Here is a 22,669-nt window from a genome sequence, read left to right as displayed (position 1 = left end):
TTCTGCCTGTTTCTGTTTCTGTTTTTACAAAAAACAGAACAGAAAACAGAAACAGGCTACCTGTTTTTGTTTTACCTGTTTCTGTTTCTGTTCTGTTTTTTTTTCATCTGTTTTTTTCCGTTTCTGTTTTTTTTTATCTGTTTTCTGTTTTTTTTTCTGTTTTTTTTTTTCAAATTCCGCGCTATCTAGCGGGCATGATACCGAAACGCATGATACCTACCCGTGCCTACCGCACCGGAACGCACATCTAGCGGGCATGATACCATGATACCGTTGATTTTTGAATTTAAACAAAAAGGGAATAGTTGTGGGAAAAGTCAAAGTCATGGCCAATTGTAGAAAAAAGCTAAGACAGATTGTCCAATTAAGTGGGCAACCCAGTCAAGGTTAATTTTACCCCTTTGATTGCCGTTGTGACTGTCTCCCATTTATGCTACACCTCTCCGTGCATGCATGTCCCTTGACAATGCCAAGATAGAGTCAACCCGTTGACTACGGTTGACTACTTGAAAATTTTCCTCTCATGCAGGTCACTCCACAATGCTCAACTAGAGTCAACCTCTCATGCTAATTCACGGCGGGGTAAATCTGAGCGAAAGAGAGAGATAGAGAAATAGAGAGAAGCTTGAACGCTATACAGTGAACATGGGCTAGATGGGAACCCCATATGACAATGTCTCTACTGTTGGTATATGTGTAGCGGATGGCTATTACCGCTTGAGCAACGGTCTAACCATTGACGGCTTTAAGGATTCGTGCTTTAAGCGGCAAACATGGGCTCAATGAAATCCCATATAAAAGAGGAATATAGCGTTGGTATTTACTTAGAGCAGTGGTTCCCAACCTTTTTCGGTCCGCGTACCCCTAGTCAAGGCCCAAAAAGTTTGCGTACCCCTTTCTTGAGAATCGTTGTTTTACTTTTTTCTTAACTAAAATCAAATTTTCAAAAAACACGAGATTTATTGTCCAAAATGACGGTGCTTAAATGTACTTACAAAATCAATGAGAAACTTGAGGCTGCTTTTTTGCTAAAATATTATCAAATCTTGGCTCGATGTCACTAACGGCAATTATAAGGTCATTTTGTACACTCAGTCTGTTTCTGTGTTTGGTTTTGATCAATGACATTGCCGAAAATGACACTTCACAAAGGTAAGTGGATCCGAATGGTAACAAAGCAGACATGGCGATTTCACTTAGTTCCTTGTATTCTCCTTTCACCTCCAGCCAAAACTGGGAAACAGTTACATTTTGGAATTTCAGTTCTAAGGCGCGATCAGTGGCAAGTTCGATCAGATTCTCTGTAAGCTTGTCACTAAGACCGGAGCTTGAGGTCACGTCTTCAACAAATGGATTTTGGATCCAATCCTGCGTTTTATCTTGGTTCATACTCGATGGGAAATATGACACAAGTTCATCTCGCAACTTTGTCAGATGCTCCCGAATGCAATCACAGATTGTGTTGAGGTTATCAATTTCACTATCGTCCGCAAACTTGTCAAGGGTCGGGAAGACACTAACGCTGTTTCTTTGACCTTTTTAAGCCAGAACTCCAATTTCTTGATGAAAGCACACATCTTCGAAGTCAGGGAGAGTTCGTCCGTCCGGAAACCTTGCATTGACAGATTCAAGTCATTCAGTTTGTCGAAAATATCCGCAAGATAGGCCAGGCTGCAGACCCAGTCCTGGTTTTCAAAAAGTGAACTGAATGCAGATTTTTGCTCCAGAAGAAAAATTGGAACTTCTTGTCGAAGCTCGAAAAGTCTGTTTAAAATCTTCCCACGAGACAACCAGCGAACTTCTGTGTGCAGAAGTAAATGTTGATGTTCTGAACCCATCTCTTGGCACAGCAACTTGAACATTTTTGAGTTCAGTGGTCGGGCTTTGATGAAGTTGATCACTTTTACAGCCTCGTTGAGGGTCTCGTGCAGATGTGCGTTCATCCTTTTCGATGCAAGAGCTTGCCTGTGAATGATGCAGTGCAACCACTTCACCTTTGGATTTTTCTTCCTTATCCAGGCCTTGAGCCCATTGTTCTTCCCTGTTAGGGCGGCAGCTCCATCACTGCAAACTGATAGACACCAGTCCCACAAGATGCCCCCTTCTGCGAAGAATTTGTCAATCACCTTGAATAGTTCTTCTCCTGTTGTTCTTGACTGTAGGTTTTGACAAAACAGAATATTTTCTCTTATGTCAGAACAATCTTGATATCGAACAAAGACGATCACCTGGGCTTCACCTGACACATCCGTGCTTTCGTCAAGCTGTAACGCAAACATCTTCGTCAACTTTATTTGCTCAATAACCTGCATGACAATATCGCTTGCAATGTCTTCTATCCTTCTTGAAATGGTATTGTTCGACACAGGTATAGACTGAAGGGCAGTAGCAGTTTTCGTGTCAAACATTATTTCACTGACTTTCACTAGTGCTGGTAATATCAGACATTCGGCGATGGTGTGCGGTTTTTTCTGTTTCGCAACTAAATATGAAACAGCATACGAAGCCCGGAGAGCCTTTGAAGAAACTGATGCCACTTTTGCAATTTCCAAACAGTTACTAGCGAATGCTTCTTGTTTACGCTTGAAAAACTCTATGGGCTTACCGACATGAGAAGGGTGCACACTACTGAGATGCCGGTTCATATGCGCAGGTTTCATGGAACTGTTGGCCAAGACTTGACCACAAAGAACGCACTGTGCATTCACTGGATCAGACTTTGTCGCACTAAATCCGAGCCCTAGGTATTCTGACAAATATCGACGCACTTTGACCGATGATTCGTCATATTTCTTCTTCTTAGGTGCAGGTTCAGAGTTTTGGGGACCATCATTCGGCTTCTTGTTATTCCTGATCAGGAATCTATCCATCTTTGTTTGCAACCACAATTCACGAACTTCGTGTTTCAACAGATGACAAGATACTGAAGTCGCTGAGTTTAAATCGAGACCTTACGGCTATGGAGAAAAATTAGCGGGTTACTGAAAGCGAAAGTTTTGAAAATGAGTCTTAAATTACGTACAATGGGTTATGTTATCTGATTTTGAGGGAAATGTTGGAACTGAGTCAGAAACAAGTTTTAAAGATGTAGACTAAATTAATTTTGGGACCTTCGCGTACCCCCTGCGAGGGTTTCGCGTACCCCCTGGGGTACGCGTACCACCGGTTGGGAACCACTGACTTAGAGCAATGGGTTACCGCTAGAACAGCGATCCAACAAGCCACGGCTTGAAGGCATCCGTACTTTAAGCGGTGAACCTAGACACCTTGGTATGTGTGTAGCGGAGGGTTATTACCACTTGAGCAATGGTCTAACCATAGAGCGTTATAGAGCGTTGGTATTTGCTTAGAGCAATGGGTTACCGCTATAGCGACGGTTTAAATAGCCTCTAACTTAAGCGGTGGACATAAGCTAGATGGGATGACTCTGTGTCTGTCTGGTATATATTAGCAAGCAGCGGTCTAAGTAGCCTCGGCTTGAAAGCATCCGTGCGTTAAGCGGTGAATATGGTGTTGGTATATGCTTTGAGCAATGGTTTACCGCTAAAGCAACGGTCTAAGAGCAACTAGGGTAAATTGTCAATTATAAATGACATTTAAGCTTGAAATGAATATAGCGTTGGTATCACCCGATTGGACACATTTTATGACAAATTTCGCCCCCCCTAAAAATACGCTAGTGTGTTGAATTACACGAATTTGCTCATCTTTTGTATGTGACTACAAGGATTTAACAAAAAGATGTTTTCTTTCCTATTAGAAATAGAAGAAGTAAGGAAAAACAGGAAAAAACAGCTGTTAAAACAGCTGTTTTTCTTAAAAAAACAGCTGTTTTCTGTTTTTTCGAAAAACAGAATAGATTACAGAAACAGGTCACCTGTTTTTGTTTGACCTGTTTCTGTTTCTGTTCTGTTTTTTTTCTAACTGTTTTTTTCTGTTTCTGTTTTTCTCAAAAACAGAAACAGTGCCGATGCTTAGACTGGATACAATTCATGTATGGTCACAAAAACATAAACTGCGATTCGCTCCTGGAAAGTGTAAGGTTGTAAAATTCACAAACCAAAGGAAACTGGAAGTGCCCCTTGCTCTGAAGACGTTTGGTCATCGAATAACGAAACGATGGAAACATCTATAAATCACTTCTGATCATTAGCTCAGCTAGAAAACTCGCTGTGTACGTAAAGCACGTTCCAAAAAATGATAAGGAAAATTTGGGGTTTAGCGATTTGTCCTTTTTTTTTTACCAAAAAATAATGAGGAAAATTTGGGGTTTAGTAATTTGACTGATTCTGACATGTGGCGTAGAGGTCTGGGTTAATACGACTGATGTTGTGAGGCATGTTAAGTGTCGCTTCGAAGTTTCAATGGTACCTCTGTTTGTTGAATTGGACTCGCCATATAAAGAATGCCACCTCACCGTCTAGTAATCAAGTTGATAATTATTCTTTCAGCGACAGCAGACATGCGATTCAGTGTTGCCTAGAAAAGGGAGGAGGGGAGCTGCAGACTCTTAAAAATAGTCTTGTACCATAGATAAATTTGAAATAATGAAGTAATTTATCATTTAGATAGTTCACAAGCCCATGGAAAATTGGGAACTGAACTAAGGATTTACCAATATGTCTCTAGTTTAACTGAGGAGAGTGCTTCTGAGGGAACAGAAGCACTGTAACCTTAGAAAGCTTGGGAGCTGTGGCTCTACAGGTTGAAATACTAGGAACACAACAGAGAGCCAAGTGACTGATCCAAATAGAAATCAAATGAAACTAGTGTGGGCTCTATGACCCTCTAGAATCACCAGAAAATAAATTGACAGTTGAAACCCTTGACATACAATAAACCCAAATATTTCATTCTCATCGCCCAAGCCTGCTGAAAACAGGCAATAAATAGGTAGGGCTGTGAGCAGGTGGGGTTTAGTTTGCACTGGTAAGTGGTATGCAAAGAAGAAAGGGATATAATTCAGAAGTTGTAAAAAATTGACAAAATCTCTGCCCCCCCCACACATTTTCACGAATCGGCACCACTGGATTATATAGTAAGAGAAGATTGTATCTAATAGATTGCGCAACATATTGCAAGGTCGGAGAGACTGAATATTACCCCCCCCCTCACACAAGTAATATTTTTGGAGGTGAGGAGCTTATAAGCCTTTGTGATCTGAGCCTCAGCTCAGTTAGTTGGATTCGCTATATTATAGGCAGTACAATAGCGCTGCCTAAGTAAAGAGTTATGTCGGATCGGTAATAAAAAATTCTAGTTCCCTTCTTTCAGATTCAGAGTGTTTGGAGGGTGGATATCCCCCCCACACCTCGTATTTTCCCGAAATTCATCTGTTTCAAATTTTGATATGGCCGTTTGTTGTCGTAGAAACTTCTAAAGGGCTTATTTGATTGAAATTGAAGTGGCTAGTACCTCTTTTAACAGTCAGAAGTGATTAGAGGGCAACTAACTCCCCCCCTTATGCTTGTCATTTCCCAAAACACACCCAGTCAAAATTTTGAGATAGCCGTTTTGTTCAGCGTAGTTAACAGGTCAGGAAATTATTTCTTTGAGGATGACAACCCCCCTAGAGCCCTAAGGGTAAGGATTGTGAGCCTTTGCCCTGGGGGCATATAAAGTTTGTAACGGGCGGTTGTAGAAACGCTTCAATAGGCTCATTGGATTGGAATTCAGAAGTTATAATGGCCCTTTTAAGATTCAGAGGGATCAGGGGGTGAATACCCCCCCACACCTCGTATTTTCCCGAAATGTATCTGATAGAAATACTAAGATGGCCATTTGTTGCAGTAGAAACTTCAAAAAGAACTCTATCGATTGAAAATTGAAAGGGTTAGTGCTCTTTTGATAGTAAAAGGGATTGGAGGGCATCTAACCCCCTTCCAACAACCACCATTTCCTCAAACACATCCCAAGGTATATTTAGAGAAGATGACCGTATAAACTTCAGAGGGGGATCATTCCATTGTCATTTAAAAGTTCTATTTCCCTTTTTAAGATTCAGGCTCATTATTGAGGGTGGATACGCCCCCTCCACACCTCATATTTTCCCAAAACGCATCTGATAGAAATTTTGAGATGCTCATTTGTTGTTGTAAAAACTTAAAAAAAAGGATCATTCGATTAGAAATGGAAATTACTAGTGCCCTTTTTAATAGTTGAAAGTGATTGGAGGGCAACTGACCCCCTACTACAACCAACGTCTCTCCAAGCCCATACAATCCCAATTTTTAGATGGCCATTTTGTTCAACGTGATTGAAAGGTCCAAAATTATGTATTTAAGGATGACCCCCCCCCCAGATGCCTCAGGGCAAGGGTTGTAAGTTATGGCATGGGAGCATATAAGGTATATAGAAAGGGAGATCGTACAAACTTAGGAGGGGGAACATTGGATTGGTAACCAGAAGTTCTTGTATTCTTTTCAAGATTCAGAGCCATTGGAGGGTGGATAGCCCCCTCTCCCACACCTCGAATTTTTCTGAAATGAATCTAATTCTAATTTTGAGATGGTTATTTGCTGTCGTAGAAATTTTGAAAATAGCTCATTTGATTGGAAATTGAAAGGGCCAGTGCTCTTTTAAATAGTAAAAGTGATTTGAAGGCAACTAACCCCCTCCCAAGCCCGCCATTTCTTCTAGCACATCCAATCAAAATTCCGAGATTACCATTTTGTTCAACTCAATTGAAAGATCTGGAAATTATGGCTTTGAGTATGACAACCCTGCACAGCCTTTAGGGCAAGAATTGTACGTTATGCCCTGGGGGCATATAGGGTGCTTATAGAAAGGGTGATCGTATAGCCTTTTGAGGGGGCTCGTTGGATTGATAATCAGAAGTTATTGTGTCCTTTTTAAGATTCAGAGTGTTTGGAGAGTGAATAACCCCACCCCCTCCAAACCTTGTATTTTCCCGTAATGCATCTGATAGAAATTTTGAGAAGGCCATTTGCTGAAGGCCGAAAGAAACTTCGAAAAAGGCTCATTTGATTGGAAATTGAAAGCGCCAGTGCTCTTTTTAATAGTCGAAAGTGATTAAAGGGCGAATAATCCCCCTCCCTCGCCCGCCACTTTCCCAAACACATCCAATCAAAATTTTGAGATATCCATTTTTGTTCAACGTAATTGAACGGACAGGAAATTATCTATTTGAAGATAACAATCACCCCAAAAGCCCTCTGAGCAAGACAACTTATAACCTTAGGACGTATAAGGATTGTATAGAAGGAGTGATCTTATAAACTTCGGAGGGTGGCTTGTTGGATTGTTCATCAGAAGTTCTAGTGCCCTTTTTAAAATTTAGAGTGATGGGAGAGTGGATAACTCCCACCCTGCAAACCTCGTATTTTCTTGTAATGCATCTGATAGAAATTCTGAGAAGGCCATTTGCTGTCGTCGAAACTTTGAAAAAGGCTCATTCGATTGGACACTGAAAGTGTTAGTGCCCTTTTTATTACTTAAAAGTGATTGAAGGGCAACAAGCCCTCCCCCTCACACCCATAAATTCCTAGTTCTACCCTTTACCTCAAGGCATGATTCAATGCTCAACTACCTTCCAATTCAATGCTCCCTGAAGTTTGAGCTTAATGCCTCCTGCCGTCCTCAAGATACTGCAGACCGCACGATTTTAAGAACCTGGAAAAGTATAGTGTCTCTTGATTTACCTCGCTACTTAACTATACTGAGAAGTCACATAGGAGCCTATAATGCAAACATGCTTTGGTGGACCAGAGACAATATTCTCCTCCTATTTTCCCCTCCCCTCGGACAGAAAACTTAATTTTGCTTTTCCTCTCTCTTCATTCCTTTTCCCAACAATACTTCTAACTTTTGGCTCTGAAACACCAATTTCTTTTCTGAGATACTGGTAAAGAATTTGAAAAATCAAATGGTGTGAGAGAGGACTGATTGCCCTCCAATTATCTTCAACTCTTAAAAAGAACACTAGAACTTTCAATTCACTACTGAATGACCCTCCACCAACGTTTCTACCACCCCCTTTTCCAAATGAAATGATCAGGGGAAAAAATACATGCCGAGGCTACTCATTCGTTAATTGGGCAGCATTACTACCCTTTTCTGACATTTTTAACGCTAAAAGAATCGGCCTAATAACAAATGATTTTCTTAGAAACAAATTTTTTTCAAATGCAAGATAGGAGCAATACTAAAATTTAAAGTGAACAGTAAAAAGACTCAGTATATTTTAGGATAACCCCTCTTAACTCATGCTCTTTGATGCTTCAGTTTGACTAGAGCATTAGTAAAAGCATTAGTAAAAGCATTATGGAGTTCAAGATATATAGCCAGTTGGTAACTAAAAGTACTTTACTTACTAATGCCTGAAAAATGTTCAATTTGAAAATTATATCGTTTCATCAAAAGCCTTTTATTTTTGACATATTTTTTTAAAATAGTTGAAAGGCTTAACAAACATGCGTCCGGGGATGACATGAGTAACTACCATTTTTCCCAGCATTCGCTTTTCAGGCATTGAAGAAAAAAATTTTGGCTTAAAGAGCAGTGGTTTGATGGGTGGGGGAGAGCTCCCCTCATATTGGATAATTAATGCTCCTTTTTAGTTTTAATGTCGTGATTCACATTCATTAAAAAATAATATATATATATATATATATATATATATATATATATATATATATATATATATATATATCTTTTTTATTATGGCTCTACTTGCAATGGACGAAAAAGTAGGAGGGGAAGACTAATTATAAAAAAAAAATGAAAGGCATAAGGGCGTTTTTGATGAAAACACCACAAAAGGTATGCTTTCAAAATCTAGGGGGATAGGGGGGAATATAAGGGACAGATACCCCGTCTAGATTAATAGCAATACTACAAAAATAACGTACTCCTCGGTACGATGCATACTATTATTATTACTTATTTAAAAAAAAACTTTTCGATTAAAACTATTCGTTTTAAAATTGATTGTAGTCTAAAATAAAGAATAGCTTAAAAATAACCCGGTGAAAGCATTTAAAGACACGCCTGCAATTACTACAAAATTCACGGTGTCAATACCCTAAAACGTACTGGTTTTGTTGTTAAAGAAATATAAGTAATCATGCCAAAATCATGAAATAGTAAAAATGTTCATTAATTGTAATGTAGTTTCTCTAACTGTAAATTTGAAGTTCAATGTCTTGACCATACGGAATACCTAGATCAATGAGTATTTTAGTCAAGTTGGGGGTATTGCGAAAGAGTATTAACTTCAGCGGGAATTTGCTAGCAACACTTAGTACTTCAGTAGTAGCTTTTCCATTTAGTTAAATTTAAGGAATTTTTTTTTATTCACGTCTATTTTTTCTTTTTATTCCTAATTATCAATCTTCCTTTTCTTTTTTCCTTCACAGTTGCGCCATTTATATGGATCTTCTTCCAGTTAATCATGATCCTCAAGCCCTGAAAGAGGAAGGGGATTAGGGGTTACTTTTATTTTTCGTCTGGATCAATCGTGTTTGTTTATTTAAGATTTGTATGCACTTCAATTTCTGTTCATTTAGGTTTGACTCCATTACCCTTAATTATTTACTTAAAACTAGGCACAGGCTATTCAGCCAAAGTCGGTACAAAGAAGCTGCTAATCCTTGTTCTGCCAAAGTGATCTTTCCTCTATTTGTAGTCGAATGAGTTGAAGCCACTACTTGTCTCATTTTTAGCCATATTTCCGAAAATTCCCTGTTGGATTGACCGTCCTTTTCCCACGGCTTTCTACCATGACTTGATCTGGCTTTATTAAATTTTGATTCAAAAGACTTTTGTTGCAAAACAAGTTTTCAAAGAAAAGTAAAGAGTTCCTTTAAGCCAAAAATGAGCAGAAATAAAGTTAGATAATCTTCCAAGCGTGAAACTACCAAAGATCACTATCAATAAATAAATGGATCTCAAACCGAACAGAAATTATAATAAACAGCCGAGTCAAACTCGGTAAAAATTAACATGAGTAGGGTTAATATCCCCCATGCTTTCTCAAGACGAGAACATAGTTTGCACTTTACTGGAAAAAAATCTGTTTTAAATGTTTTCAATTTTTTTACTTTCATAAATAAAATATATCAAAACTTTAAGGAATAAATATCAGTATATGTCAATTAAACAGAAAATCCACGTTCATTTTCTTTTTCAGAAAAACGCAAGTCGCGTTCCGGCCTTGAGAAGGCAGGGCGCTATAAGCCCTACTCATGTTAATTTTTACTCGTTTTGAGTTTGAATCGGCTATTTATTGTAATTTTTATTGGTTATGAGTTTCATTTATTTATTGATAGTGATTTGCGGTAAGTTTTACACATGGAAGATTATTTTACTTTATTTCTGCTCATTTTTGGTTCAATGGAGCTTTCTACTTTTTTTCATAACATGTTTTGTAAAAAAAAAGGTTTTTGAATTAGTTTCTGCTCGATCTTTATTGACATAGGCTTTTTCGTTGAATTAAATAATATTTTATATCTTTTCAGTTTTTTCTATAAGAATCCGTATTATGAGTTGCTAATAGATTATATTCTCGTATCTAAACGCTGGAAATCTTTCGCCACAAATGCATTCACTTTGGCTGGTGGTGGCTTCGATAGCGAGACATTTTCAATGTTTTAAAAACATAATTACAATTTTTGCGTCTAAATTATATTACTAAACCCCCCTCCTCCTCAAAACATTAAAAAACCTTTGACATACATCTCTAGAACAGCAATAAACATAAAACAGGTTGGAATGTAAGCTGAAAACTAAGAAGCTCTCACAGAATAAACGCAAATAGGTTTTAGTACAGTGATTTGTTTATAGGCTATATATTACAGATCGTTTTATTCTGTCTATTTAAGAGTAAAAAAAGTAAATAATTTGAATAGGTAAATATGACAATAAGTAATCCTTTTTTTCATATACAACTTTGAATGGTTCCAGAACCACATGGCTATACTTCTTTAACCCCTGAGAGGCAAAGTGTTGGAATCAGGGACGTAATTAGCTATGGGGCAGAGGAAGTAACTGCTCCCCCCACACCTAAGGCTGTCTTCCCAGACCTCAGTTTGCCCACCCACACCCCCAGCTGAAATTCAGTTTCTTCAAAAATCTTGTCAAAACTAAGATAAGCATGCATTATTCAAGCAACCAAAGAAATTATTCAGTTTTCAGTAGTACCGTTTCACCTTTTTATAACTATATGGCTCATTTTTATTTTTTCTCTGTCATTTTCACTTGATTTGGAAAAATTATTTCCAACTCCCCGCCACCAATGACTTTGTCGAAATTACGCGACTCGTTGGGGTATGGATTTAGTGATGTACTAAGAATGTAGTTGCAAACCCTGAACTCGATGACCTCTATTCCCTTTTGAATCAAATACTTAAAAACTTAGTTAAAGATAATCTTTTATTTTTTTTGACATGTAAAAATGTAGGACTTTTTACATGTTCATAAATGCCTCACATTTACAAAAAAATAGTGAACTATCTGAAAAATATTCATATAGAGGGGAGAAAATCGTGATGGAACGCTTGACACTAATGACTGGACACTGGCTCTACTAACAGAACCACGGATCTTTTAATCTAATTTAATCTATCGGTGTTTGTAAGTCATGTTTCTTATTAAGGTGACTTGGAGGAAGAACATACAACAGGCTTTCTTGCAAACCTCCAGATAAGGGTTTTGGACCGTAATCATCGCAATGGTACCGTTTTATACTTTCAAGCTTTCTCCTCTGGTATCCATTGTTTACGGGGAACCAGCTTCATATATATAAAGAGAGAGAAAGAGAGGGAGAGAGAGAGAAAGAGAGAGAGAGTTAATAATTTCTTAGACCACACTTTTTTTTATTTACGAAAAACTATGAGAGAAAATTGAGTTTAATTTAAATAAAACAGAGATAGTAAAATTATTTCTGGGTAATTATTACTAATAAGATAAAGGGGAATTTAGAATAAATCCAACGTATAATAATTTAATTAGGGGGCAGGTCAAATTTTCTAACAGTATTGAGTTAAAAAAAAAGTTCCCGAACAAGTAACAACCCTGCAAATGAAAGTCGGTATGATGTCAAAGCTGGCAATAGTCAACAGAATGCTGCTAAAATAGCGAACAAAAGAAATTCAACTTAATATATATTGCATAGGTTTCTTTAACCTGTTTCCATATATAGTATAAATATTACCAACATGGTATATTTAATCAGGGGATGTAACCTGGGGTATTATGGCCTTTTTTTAATAAATATAGTCTTCATATTTAATAAATCCCATTTATCGACTTATTGTAAGGAGATTATTATCTTTTGTGCACTATACACAGTTGGTTTCGTCTTGTTCAGTGGTTAATTTAAAAAAAAAATCCACAAACAAGTTTTTCAAAGAAAAGTAAAGAGCTCCATTAAGCCGAGGATAAGCAAAAATAAAGTCAAATAATTTTCCAAGGTTAAAACTATAATAAATCACAACAAATCAATAAATGAATCTCAGAACGAACAGAAATTGCAATAAATAGCCGAGTCAAATTCAAAACGAGCAAAAATTAACATGAGTACGGCTGATAACCTCCATGGCTTCTCAAGACTAGAACACAATTTGCGCTTTACTGAAAACAAAAGGCGTTTGAAATGTTTTCAATTTTTTTACTTTCATCAATAAAAAAATAGAAACTTTAAGGTATAAATATCAGTATATGTAAATTAAACTGACTATCCACGGTCATTTGGTTTTTGTGGTTGTTTTTTCTTCTTCTTCTTTTTAGCAAAAAGCAAATTCGCGTGTTCTGGTTGGTTGGCCTCCAATGGCTTTCAACTATTAAGAATGGTACTATTATCATAGGCAGCGCTAATGCGCTGCCTATGATAATAAGTAACTGCAGTTCTAAAAGTATTTAGAATGTGAGTTGTATTTATTTGCTTTGTTTTTTAGTTTTTTATTCTCTTTTTTCTCTCCTGTGCGTCTGGTTTGTCATTTTTGTAGATGGTTTTATTTTAGAAAACTGTTTTTTCTTCTTTAAATTGTTTTTTCTCTCTCTTCGTTGAGAATGGTTCCCAGACGTGGAGCCAAAATAGGTCTATACGGATTGTTTTATTATTTAATGTGTTGATGTTGTTTTTTTTATTTCGTATTTTGTTCCACTGCTTTATTAAAATTAATCCTGTTTTTCTCTCTAATTTTTTGTGACAGAGAGTTAAGGTAAATTTGAAGACCTTTTTGCTTAAATTAATTCAATCCAATTTTTTGTTGAGACACTAAATATTTCCAAAGGCCGGTTTGAATTCCCCGGGAGGTTAATTTATTATAATGAAAATCATTATTCTATCAAAAAGATTATGTTTAATAGGCAACTACACAAAATAAAATTTATGATTGGCGATATCCTTCAAGAAGAAGTAGAAAATAAGTTTTTAAACTTAGGATGAAAGTTAACTTTTTATCTTTTTTAGGTTAATATTTTACAGAATTGTTCGGGAAAGACTAATAAGTCAACAAACATTGATTCGTTTATTTTCAGAGGAATATTCCATATCCCATTCCCAGCTTTTGTTTTCTTCCTAAAAATGCTAACGAATACAGAAATTTGGGGAACACTAGCGTACTTATTACCGTATTTTTTCCACCATTTCTTTATGTGTTTCTTCGAAAATTTCAAAATATATAAGAATAAAGTTTGGCTACGGTAAAAGCGCTCGATCCATATTAAAATTAAATAAAAAAAACTAGTTTTTTTAACTGAAAGTAAGGAGCAACATTAAAACTTAAAACGAACAGAAATTACTCCGTATATGAAATGGGTTGTCTCCTCCGCAGTCCCTCGCTCTTTACGCTAAAGTTTGACTCTTTGCCACAATTCTACTTTTTAAAACAACTAAAAACTTTAGCGTAAAGAGCGTGGGACTGCGGAGGAGACAACCCATTTCATATACGGAGTAATTTCTGTTCGTTTTAAGTTTTAATGTCGCTCCTTACTTTCAGTTAAAAAAAACTAGTTTTTTTTTTATTTAATTTCTGAAGGTTTTTGAATTAATGCATGTTTGATTTAGGCTCTCCGCACATAAATTATTGAAATGAAATTAGTATATTAATTTTTTTTGGCTAAATGGCTTTCTCTTAGTTTTGATCAGACGATTTTGAGAAATACGGGGTGGGGAAGGAGGCCTAGCTGCCCTCCAATTTTTCGGCTACTTAAAAAGGCTACTAGAACTTTTAATATTCAACGAACGTTTTTATTAGTAAAAAATATACGTAACTTAAGAATTAACTTACGTAACAAACTTTTATATTCTTATATTTTTATTATGTGTACGAGGGGGTTTGTACCCTCGTTAATACCTCGCTCTTTACTCTAAATCGTAAGTTTTGTTCCAATTCTTTAAGAATGACCCCTGAATCAAATAGGCCGTAGAATAAATAGTTGAAATCACTAAAAATATTTTAGCATAAAGAGCGAGGTATTTATCTCCTCCTAAATACCTCGCTCTTTATGCTAAAGTATTTTTAGAACCCTGCATATGCGTAATAATCTCTGTTTGTTTTAAATTTCAATGCTATTCCTTACTTTCATTTGAAAAAACGTTTTCATGTTTATTTTTTCATTGTTTTTTTTTTATAGTAATGCTAGAAAATCCTGCGCCCTTTTCATTGAATTTTTTCCCCCCTGGCATATTTCTCCAAGGAAAGATCCTCCCACATAGCCCCCTCCCTCAACCCTACCCCCAAAACCAAAAAAATCCCCCTGAAAACGTCTGTACACTTCCCAATAACCATTATTATATGTAAACACTTGTTGAAGTTTGTAACTTGCAACCCCTCCCCCAGGGAGTGTGGGGGAGTAAGTCATCCCCAAAAACATAGCTATTAAGATTTTTGACTATGCCAAACAAAATGGCTATCTCAAAATTTTGATCCGTTGACTTTGGGAAAAAAATGAGCGTGGGAGGGGGCCTAGATGCCCTCCAATTTTTTCGGTCACTTAAAAAGGGCACTAGAACTTTTCATTTCCGTTAGAATTAGCTCTCTTTCGACATTCTAGGACCACTTGGTCGATACGATGACCCCTGGGAAAAAAAACAAAAAAAACAAATAAACACGCACCCGTGATTTGTCTTCTGGCAAAAAATGCAAAATTCCACATTTTTGTAGATAGGAGCTTGAAACTTCTACAGTAGGGTACTCTGATACGCTGAATCTGACGGTGTTATTTTCGTTAAGATCCTACGACTTTTAGGGGGTGTTTCCCCCTATTTTCCTAAATAAGGCAAATTTTCTCAGGCTCGTAACTTTTGATGGCTAAGACTAAACTTGATGAAACTTATATATTTAAAATCAGCATTAAAATGCGATTCTTTTGATGTAGCTATTTATATCAAAATTCAATTTTTTTGAGTTTTGGTTACTATTGAGCCGGATCGCTCCTTACTACAGTTCGTTACCACGAACTCTTTGAAACCTGAATTTTTCTTTGATTTTCTTGTAAAAGAAAAAAGAGCCCAGGGAATATTTAAAAATATGTGCTAAAAATCAACTTTTGACTTAGAATCCTTGTTTGATCACTTAAGGTCATTTAGAAATTATCCACAGACGGTTACGATTCAAAAGACATACAATAGGTCTAAGCCTATTAAATTAGGAGGGGCTTAGGCCTTAGACAATTGACATATACAGATTAAAAATGTAAGTGCAAACAATTCTTCAACTCTTATATTCAGACGTACGAAGTAACAGCGAATGTGAAATAGGTTCTTACTGTAATTTGATTCAGTACCGTCATCAGGTTTTTTAAGGTCAACCTCAAAATGCTTCCTGAGTAGCCATAAGTTAGGATAGGCGCAAGTTCCCATCTGTATGAATTTGGCGGTGGTGATTTAGTCCAACTTCTTCCTTTGGACCCTCCAAGTATACTTCTCAAATGATGCCTGAGCAATCACATATAAAATCTAGTTCAACATATCTTTGCTTTTGAAGTTTAAGGGGGGCTCAGCACTCTGAGCCCTTAGGCAATCTAATTTGGTAGACACTGGATCAAATAACGTACCTTTAATATGTAATTACTTGTGAAATATGTGCTCTGTGAAACATGTGCTTACAGTGATTTGATTAGGACCATTCATCCGGTCTGTCAAGGACACTACTCCCTAAATGGGTACTGAGCAATCAAGAGTCAAAAAGGATGAAATATAGCTATAAAAATGTCAGTTTGGAGGTAATGATGCTCATCCGAAGTTCCTCTTCCATGCATATTTGTGGGGCATGCAGAGCTGACTTCAGGTGCCTCTGGATATCCGACTAGCCATTGGAGAACTAAATGCAAATAAGGACAGTGGGGTTAACAGCCCTCCTCTCGAATTTCATTGCTACGAAAGGAACTAAAACTGTACCCTTGGATGCCTCACCCACTTTCCCAATCAGACCAAGGCCTGTGCAAGGACGCACTCCTTTGAACATCGCATATCAAGGTGGCATAAATGTTGCCACCTAAAACGAATTGACACTGACCCAGCCTTAATCAAAGCTTCTTTTAGCGAAAGAATCAAAAATATAAAATTTGACAATCGCTGGAATAATAGAAACGCACATCACTGGAAGCGACGAAGAAGACATCGAAGAAAGACGGACACTGCTCTGGTCTGGTGGAACTCAAAGAAGAGAGGGTTTCGGTTTTGCTCTCAACAGCTTTACTTGGGAAACGCTACTGTCATTCACACCTATTTCGTCACGTCTACTGAGAGGAAGAATCTACTGCAAGCATGGGAAGATAACTATCTTACCTGCAATGCACCAACAAACGATATCAATGATGTAAAAATGATAAATTCCACGCGTTACTGTCTCCTGAGCTCTACACCGTGCCACCACACGACTACATCACGAGTCACGACCACACAACTTACCGAGAACAGCTCTGGTCTGTAAGATGCATTTGTTGGACTCGTGACAGTGGATACACTGAATAATAGTGATGAAAGGCTGCTAAACTGCTGCATCGCCCACGTCCTATCAGTCATTGCAAATTACGGATTGTAGAGCCACAATCGCACAACAAAAAGATGCTTGACTTCATCATTGTTAGACGACGCAGGCTCTCGTCTGTCCAGAACTGACACTCATACAGAGGCGCCGTGCTCGGCAATGCTAACCAGAGTCTCGTTTCTGCAAGGATCGAACTTCGAGTGAGACCAGCGAGAGTGACTCCTCTTCCTCCAAGAAGATAGTTACTTCTCGATTACAGGATTATCTTTCGGCTCGTAAGCGGTATATGGTTAAAGTCTTCGACCACTTTAAGACTCTCCTACAGTGTTCAGACTGCAAGTAATCGTGGAAGACTTTCAACGAAAATATTCTTACATCAGCCAAAGAACATGTGAGCCAAAGGCAGCGAAAAAAAGTGGATAAGCAAACAGACGCTAGAACTAATCAAGCACAGATGGTGAGCAAGACTACAAGGAGATATGAAGCTCTACAGACAGCTCAACAAACAGCGTAACTATGTGTTCCACAAGGACAAGAAAAACTCTATAGCGGGCAAAGCCACTAAGCTTAAGCTAGCTGCCAAAAAGAAAGACAGTGGCGCAACATTCAAGATCCTGCGTGAGTTGACCAGCCTACAGACCGTTGTGTACGCAAGCCTGAAAGCAGCGAACAGAAAAACAAAATTCGTCACGAGTTCAGGTCTATTGGAGAAACTCTTCGATAAGCTTCTAAATTCAGATCCACCCGGTGGCATATTAATTCAGGACTCATCGCTGCTGCTGCGGAGGCTACCCTTCCCCCTGACGATGCCAAATTTTTGGCGGAGGAGATAAAACCCGCTTAAAAAAACTCATAAACAAAGCAGCTGGAAAGGGGGGAATCAATCCAGAGCTACTTAAACGGGGGGCTCAGGGATGATACTTTGGCTACAGTTGATATTCAACATCATCAGGCACACTGAAGTAATACCGTCAGATTATAAATAAGGAAACCTTGTGCCAGTGTTCAAACGCAATGGCACTATGACGGACTGCAGCAACTATCGCGGTATCCCCCTACTGTCGATTCCTGGAAAGCTGTTTGGAATGCTTTTCCCGAAACGCACCAAAAGCTTATTACATGCTTTGCGCCTCAACAAGCCCGGTTCATGTCAGGAAGACAGAAAATTGAGCAGATACATTCACTCAGACAGATCGTTGAGAAGACACTGGAATGCAACAAAAAAGCGTATATAGCTTTCATTAACTTCCATTCTGCCTGTGATACCATAGACAAACAATACATGTGGATAATCTTGGAAGCTTTAGACCTACCTACAAAAATAGTCAGCCTCTCTAAAGAACTTAATGGCAACACAGAAAGCTCCATCCTAGTAAATGGGACGGTTTCTTCTTGCTTCCCCATCAACAACGGAGTAAGGCAAGGATGCGCGGCTGCACCTGGGCTGTTTAACTCGCTCATCGACCACTTTCTGCACGAAACACATCGTGTCCACCCTTTCGGAAACGGTTATGATGGGAAGACCCTCTCTGATATTGAATTCGTGATCGATATAGATGTCCTTAGTGGTCATTTTGACTAACTTATAGCTGAGCTCGAGACATTCTGCTCCAAAGTCTCTAGAGTAGGGCTGCAAATTAATTGGGAGAAAACAAAGATAATGCCCTTAGATAAGATTGCTTCGACGTCACCTGCAACTGTTGAGATTAACAGCCAAGCTGTTGACTTGGTAAGGCAGTTCACATGTATCCAATCAATTATAGCTCCATTTGACGTCAAAATCCCTGCCAGATAAACCAAGATAAGCTCTATGTTTGGAAAACTCTTGAGGTTAGTCTTCCTCAAACCACAAAGTAGTTACGAAACCAATGCTCGAGTGCCATAACACCACAGTCTCCTGCATCATGCTATCTGGGTTGCAGCGATAGCTAGCAACCTAGTAGGAGACAATCACTTCCAATACTAAGAAATATAACAGCCTATAACTCCTAAAAATAGAGTCAAATTAAAACAAGAAATACACTATTTGTACTTAAAAAGACAACAGAAACCTCTAAGTTGATGTACACTGTCATCCTAAACCTTGAAATGCCCATAATGAGAACTAGAGTTAAACTGCTTTGAGAGAGTAATTGTATGGTTTAATGCCAATTATTTATCCCTTATTTTCCTTGCCCAAATTTAAGCCAATTATCTTGCAGCTAAGTATCTTGCCCTGATTTAAATCAAGCTTGTTTATTTTCTTCCGTGTCTCTTAGATTTGTTTTCAGTTATCTGAAATTAACCTGTAAAACGTGACCATTAGCAGACCTGAAGTTTAGTATGTTCAACTTAATGGTATTATTATTGATGAAAAGCTGTCCTTCAAACTTCATATTTGTCGCAGGTACCGCAATAGCACTGCCTAAGCAAGTAGCGAATTTGGCGTAATGTATTATATTTTTACCATTTCCTTTCTACTCAAGTTCTGACTAAGACCCGTTTCTTGTTGCCTGAATAAAACCCCTGAAGGCACACAGCACAGCTACGGAATCATACTTTAACGCCTCTAAAAACCCCCTGCAACCCTTATAGGCAAGAACTCATGATATGTGTCAACGATTTTCTTCTAAATTTGCATCTAGTTCACTGCTTTCAAGTAATTTTTGCTCCTTTTGCAAAAGTGCAATCATTTTTCAAGGTAACAAGAGTAACAACAAAACACGCCCTCATCGTAATTTCTCAAAGGAAAAAACTCCTGGAAAATATTACCTGAAAAGCTCTCTTAGCTAAAGGCTGCATGTTTAGGCTTAGTCCCCTTTCTTCAGGGGACTATTCCATAAAAGATTGGGTGAAAAGTTGTTATTAGATTGGGTGAAAGACAAATTAGGCACCCATGATGTGTCTGTCCCTGTAAATATGATATGAAACAAGTAATGTCTTATTTACTCATCCCAGTAAACCCATGACTATGGTATTCCCAATACGAAACAGGAATCATAAGCCTAAAAAAGCCGCAAGAGTAAAATGAACTAAAATAAGTATAAATTGCTAAGACAAATGTTTTGAACATAAATTTCGCATTTTCTTAAAAAACGACAATTCATTATCAACAATTAAGGCACAATTAATTCACACAGATAACAAAATTTCGGTTAAAAGAAACTGTACTTTGGGTCAATGGCCCATTTCAGGTTCATTGTCAGGAACACGAGACATGTTTTGGCAAAATATTTGAAACGGTTTTATTGGCTACCTCCCCTGACTGGTATTTCAACTAGATGATTTGTTCTCATTATTTTTAACTTGGTATTACAGAATTGTGCTTGCTGTTCACATATTAGGTAAACTAATTTTTATTTCGATCAAAGTAGAGGCTTAAAGACAAAAAGAAAAATTTCATTGGACATAACCCTGTTTTGGCCTCATCACATGAACTAATCAGTACCAACTTTTATTTAAAACGAGGCAAATCACACGCCAAAACGATCACCTTGATCGTTTTAAAAGAAGTATTTCCAAATCCTCCCATTGAAATTTTCCTATCCCACAGCGTACAAAATTAGATTGCACGTTCTTCCTTTTAAGTTTTAGGTTAGTTCTTTTGCACAGAATTAATTTGTAATTTGGCTCATACAGGACAACCCTGACTAAGTGTAGCAATAAAAGAAAGAAACAAAATAGACGATTTCTTAGCCAGTCGAGAGGCCAAGCAGATGCAGATATTTCAACAAAGACCATCAAACTCTGTTCATTTCAGAATAGATAGAAAAACTAGATAACGATGAAAAATGCAGACGGTGTGAATTGGGGGAAGGCTGCAGTGGGGTTTACCTATATTTTATCTACTTGAATTTGCTTGCCTCTCCTTCTACTCAGATTTTGAAAATAATTTTGTTTAAAAAAAGGCCATTTTTGGTATTTTTATTGAAAGAATTGAAAAAACAACAATATCCCGGGTAGATGTTGAAAAACACTTTCTCCACCCCCACTTTAACCCTCTGCATTTTCGTGAATTGACGCCACTGTATAAAGGAAATACTCAAAAAATCCAAATTTCCAAGAAACCGTACCATGAAAAGTACCAATTAACCCAAATTGAAATTCGCAAACAGTTGTATACGAACTATGGCTATGTCCGTCCCCTTAAAGTTGTGGGAGGGGGGGTGTGCGCCGATCTCTGGCTTCGCCTCCATGCACAAAGATCGGAAAGAGAACCCGTTGCTACAGATATTTTGGAAACTAAAGGAACCAGATACTCACCAGAAGTACAGTATTGAGATATCGAATCGCTTCGAGTCCCTTGGCTCACTTAATAGCAGCGAAGATCTCCGGAAGCATTTTAAATCGCAGATCAGCGAAGCAGCACAACTAGTCGTTGGCAAGAGGAGTTACCCAATGAAATCGTAGCTAAATAATGAAACACTGCAAGTCCTAGAGCAAAGACGGAAGCAAAACTTCTTGGGGAAATGACCACATATCGAAGGCTCAATGGAGTAAGGAACAGACTCATTCACCGGGATAGAACCCAGTTTGTTGCAAGGAAAGCCGATGAAATTGAACTAGCTGCAAAAAAAGACATGGGCAGCCTATTCAAGCATCTCCGAGACCTCACGGAAAATAAAACTCCCACCTTGGGTCCCGTCCTGTCCAGGGATGGGGCACTTCTTTCTGATGAAGGTTCTTATCTTGAGCGGTGGAAGAACCACTTCTTTTCGCTCCTAAACAATACTAGCCCATCTGTGCCTCCTAATGATAGTCCCAGCCAACCTTGCCGTCAAATACCTGAAACAGATGTTCCTCCAGACGAGCCTTTTAGCCCCTCAAAAATCGGATATGCTCAAGACTTCACCTACCTGGGCTCCATAATTTCTTCAAATTGCTTGCTTCTCCTCAAGCTCCAAGCGAGATTATCCAAAGCGTCTTCTGTCATGGGCAGACTGAATCGTCGACTCTGGCGAATGATGATTTTCACTATAATGAACCAACCTCCCAGGAAATTCAAACCAACCTTTGGAAATATTTAAGTGTCTCAACAAGATTAAATTAAATTTAGCAAAAAGGTCTTCAAATGTATCTTCAATCTCTGTCATAAAAAATTAAGAGAGAAAAACAGATTTAATTTGAATAAAGTAGTGGAAAAAATACGAAATAAAAAACACGACAACAAAACCTAAAATAATAAAAGATCTGAATAGAACTATTTCAGATCAATGTCTAGGAGCCATTATCAACGGAGAGAGAAAAAATTATAGAAGAAAACCAGTTTAAAAAAAAATAAAACCATCTTAAAAAATGACAAACCAAATACACAGGAAAAAGAAAGAGAAAAAAATAACTAAAGACAAAGCAAATAAATAAAACCCACATTCTGCTATTACTCATCATTGGCAGCGCAACAGCACTGCATAAATGAAGAATGATGTGGGCACAATGTGTTATATTTTATTCATTTATTATTTTTGTTTTAGACCAGCGCACTTTGCATCGAAGGAGTTGTCATAGAAACTTCGATAGGGGATCATCCAATTGTAAATTAGGAGGGCTAGTACTCTTTTTAATAGGCGAAAGCGGTTGGGGACCTACAAACCAGAACACAAAAAGCAACAACAAAACCAAATGACTGTGGATTTTCAGTTTAATGGACATATACTGATATTTATTACTTAAAGTCTTGATTTTGTATTTATGAAGGTAAGAAAAGTGAAAATATTTCAAACGTATTTTGTTTTCAG

At 37.8% G+C, this 22,669-nt stretch overlaps 1 long non-coding RNA gene across 1 annotated transcript in view; it reads left to right on the top strand.

The window, feature by feature from the left end:
- LOC136026647 (uncharacterized) overlaps nucleotides 1-22,669 on the top strand; it is a 100,204-nt gene that overhangs the window by 76,809 nt on the left and 726 nt on the right. The window contains exon 3 of the long non-coding RNA XR_010617369.1: nucleotides 22,406-22,669. This exon is cut by the window's right edge and continues 726 nt beyond it. This is a non-coding gene — a long non-coding RNA (uncharacterized LOC136026647). The remainder of the gene's footprint in view (nucleotides 1-22,405) is intronic.

This window comes from Artemia franciscana, chromosome 4, assembly GCF_032884065.1.
Source record: "Artemia franciscana chromosome 4, ASM3288406v1, whole genome shotgun sequence".
NCBI lineage: Eukaryota > Metazoa > Arthropoda > Branchiopoda > Anostraca > Artemiidae > Artemia > Artemia franciscana.
Note: the sequence above shows the minus strand (reverse complement) of the source record. Positions and strands in the feature narration are given on the sequence as shown.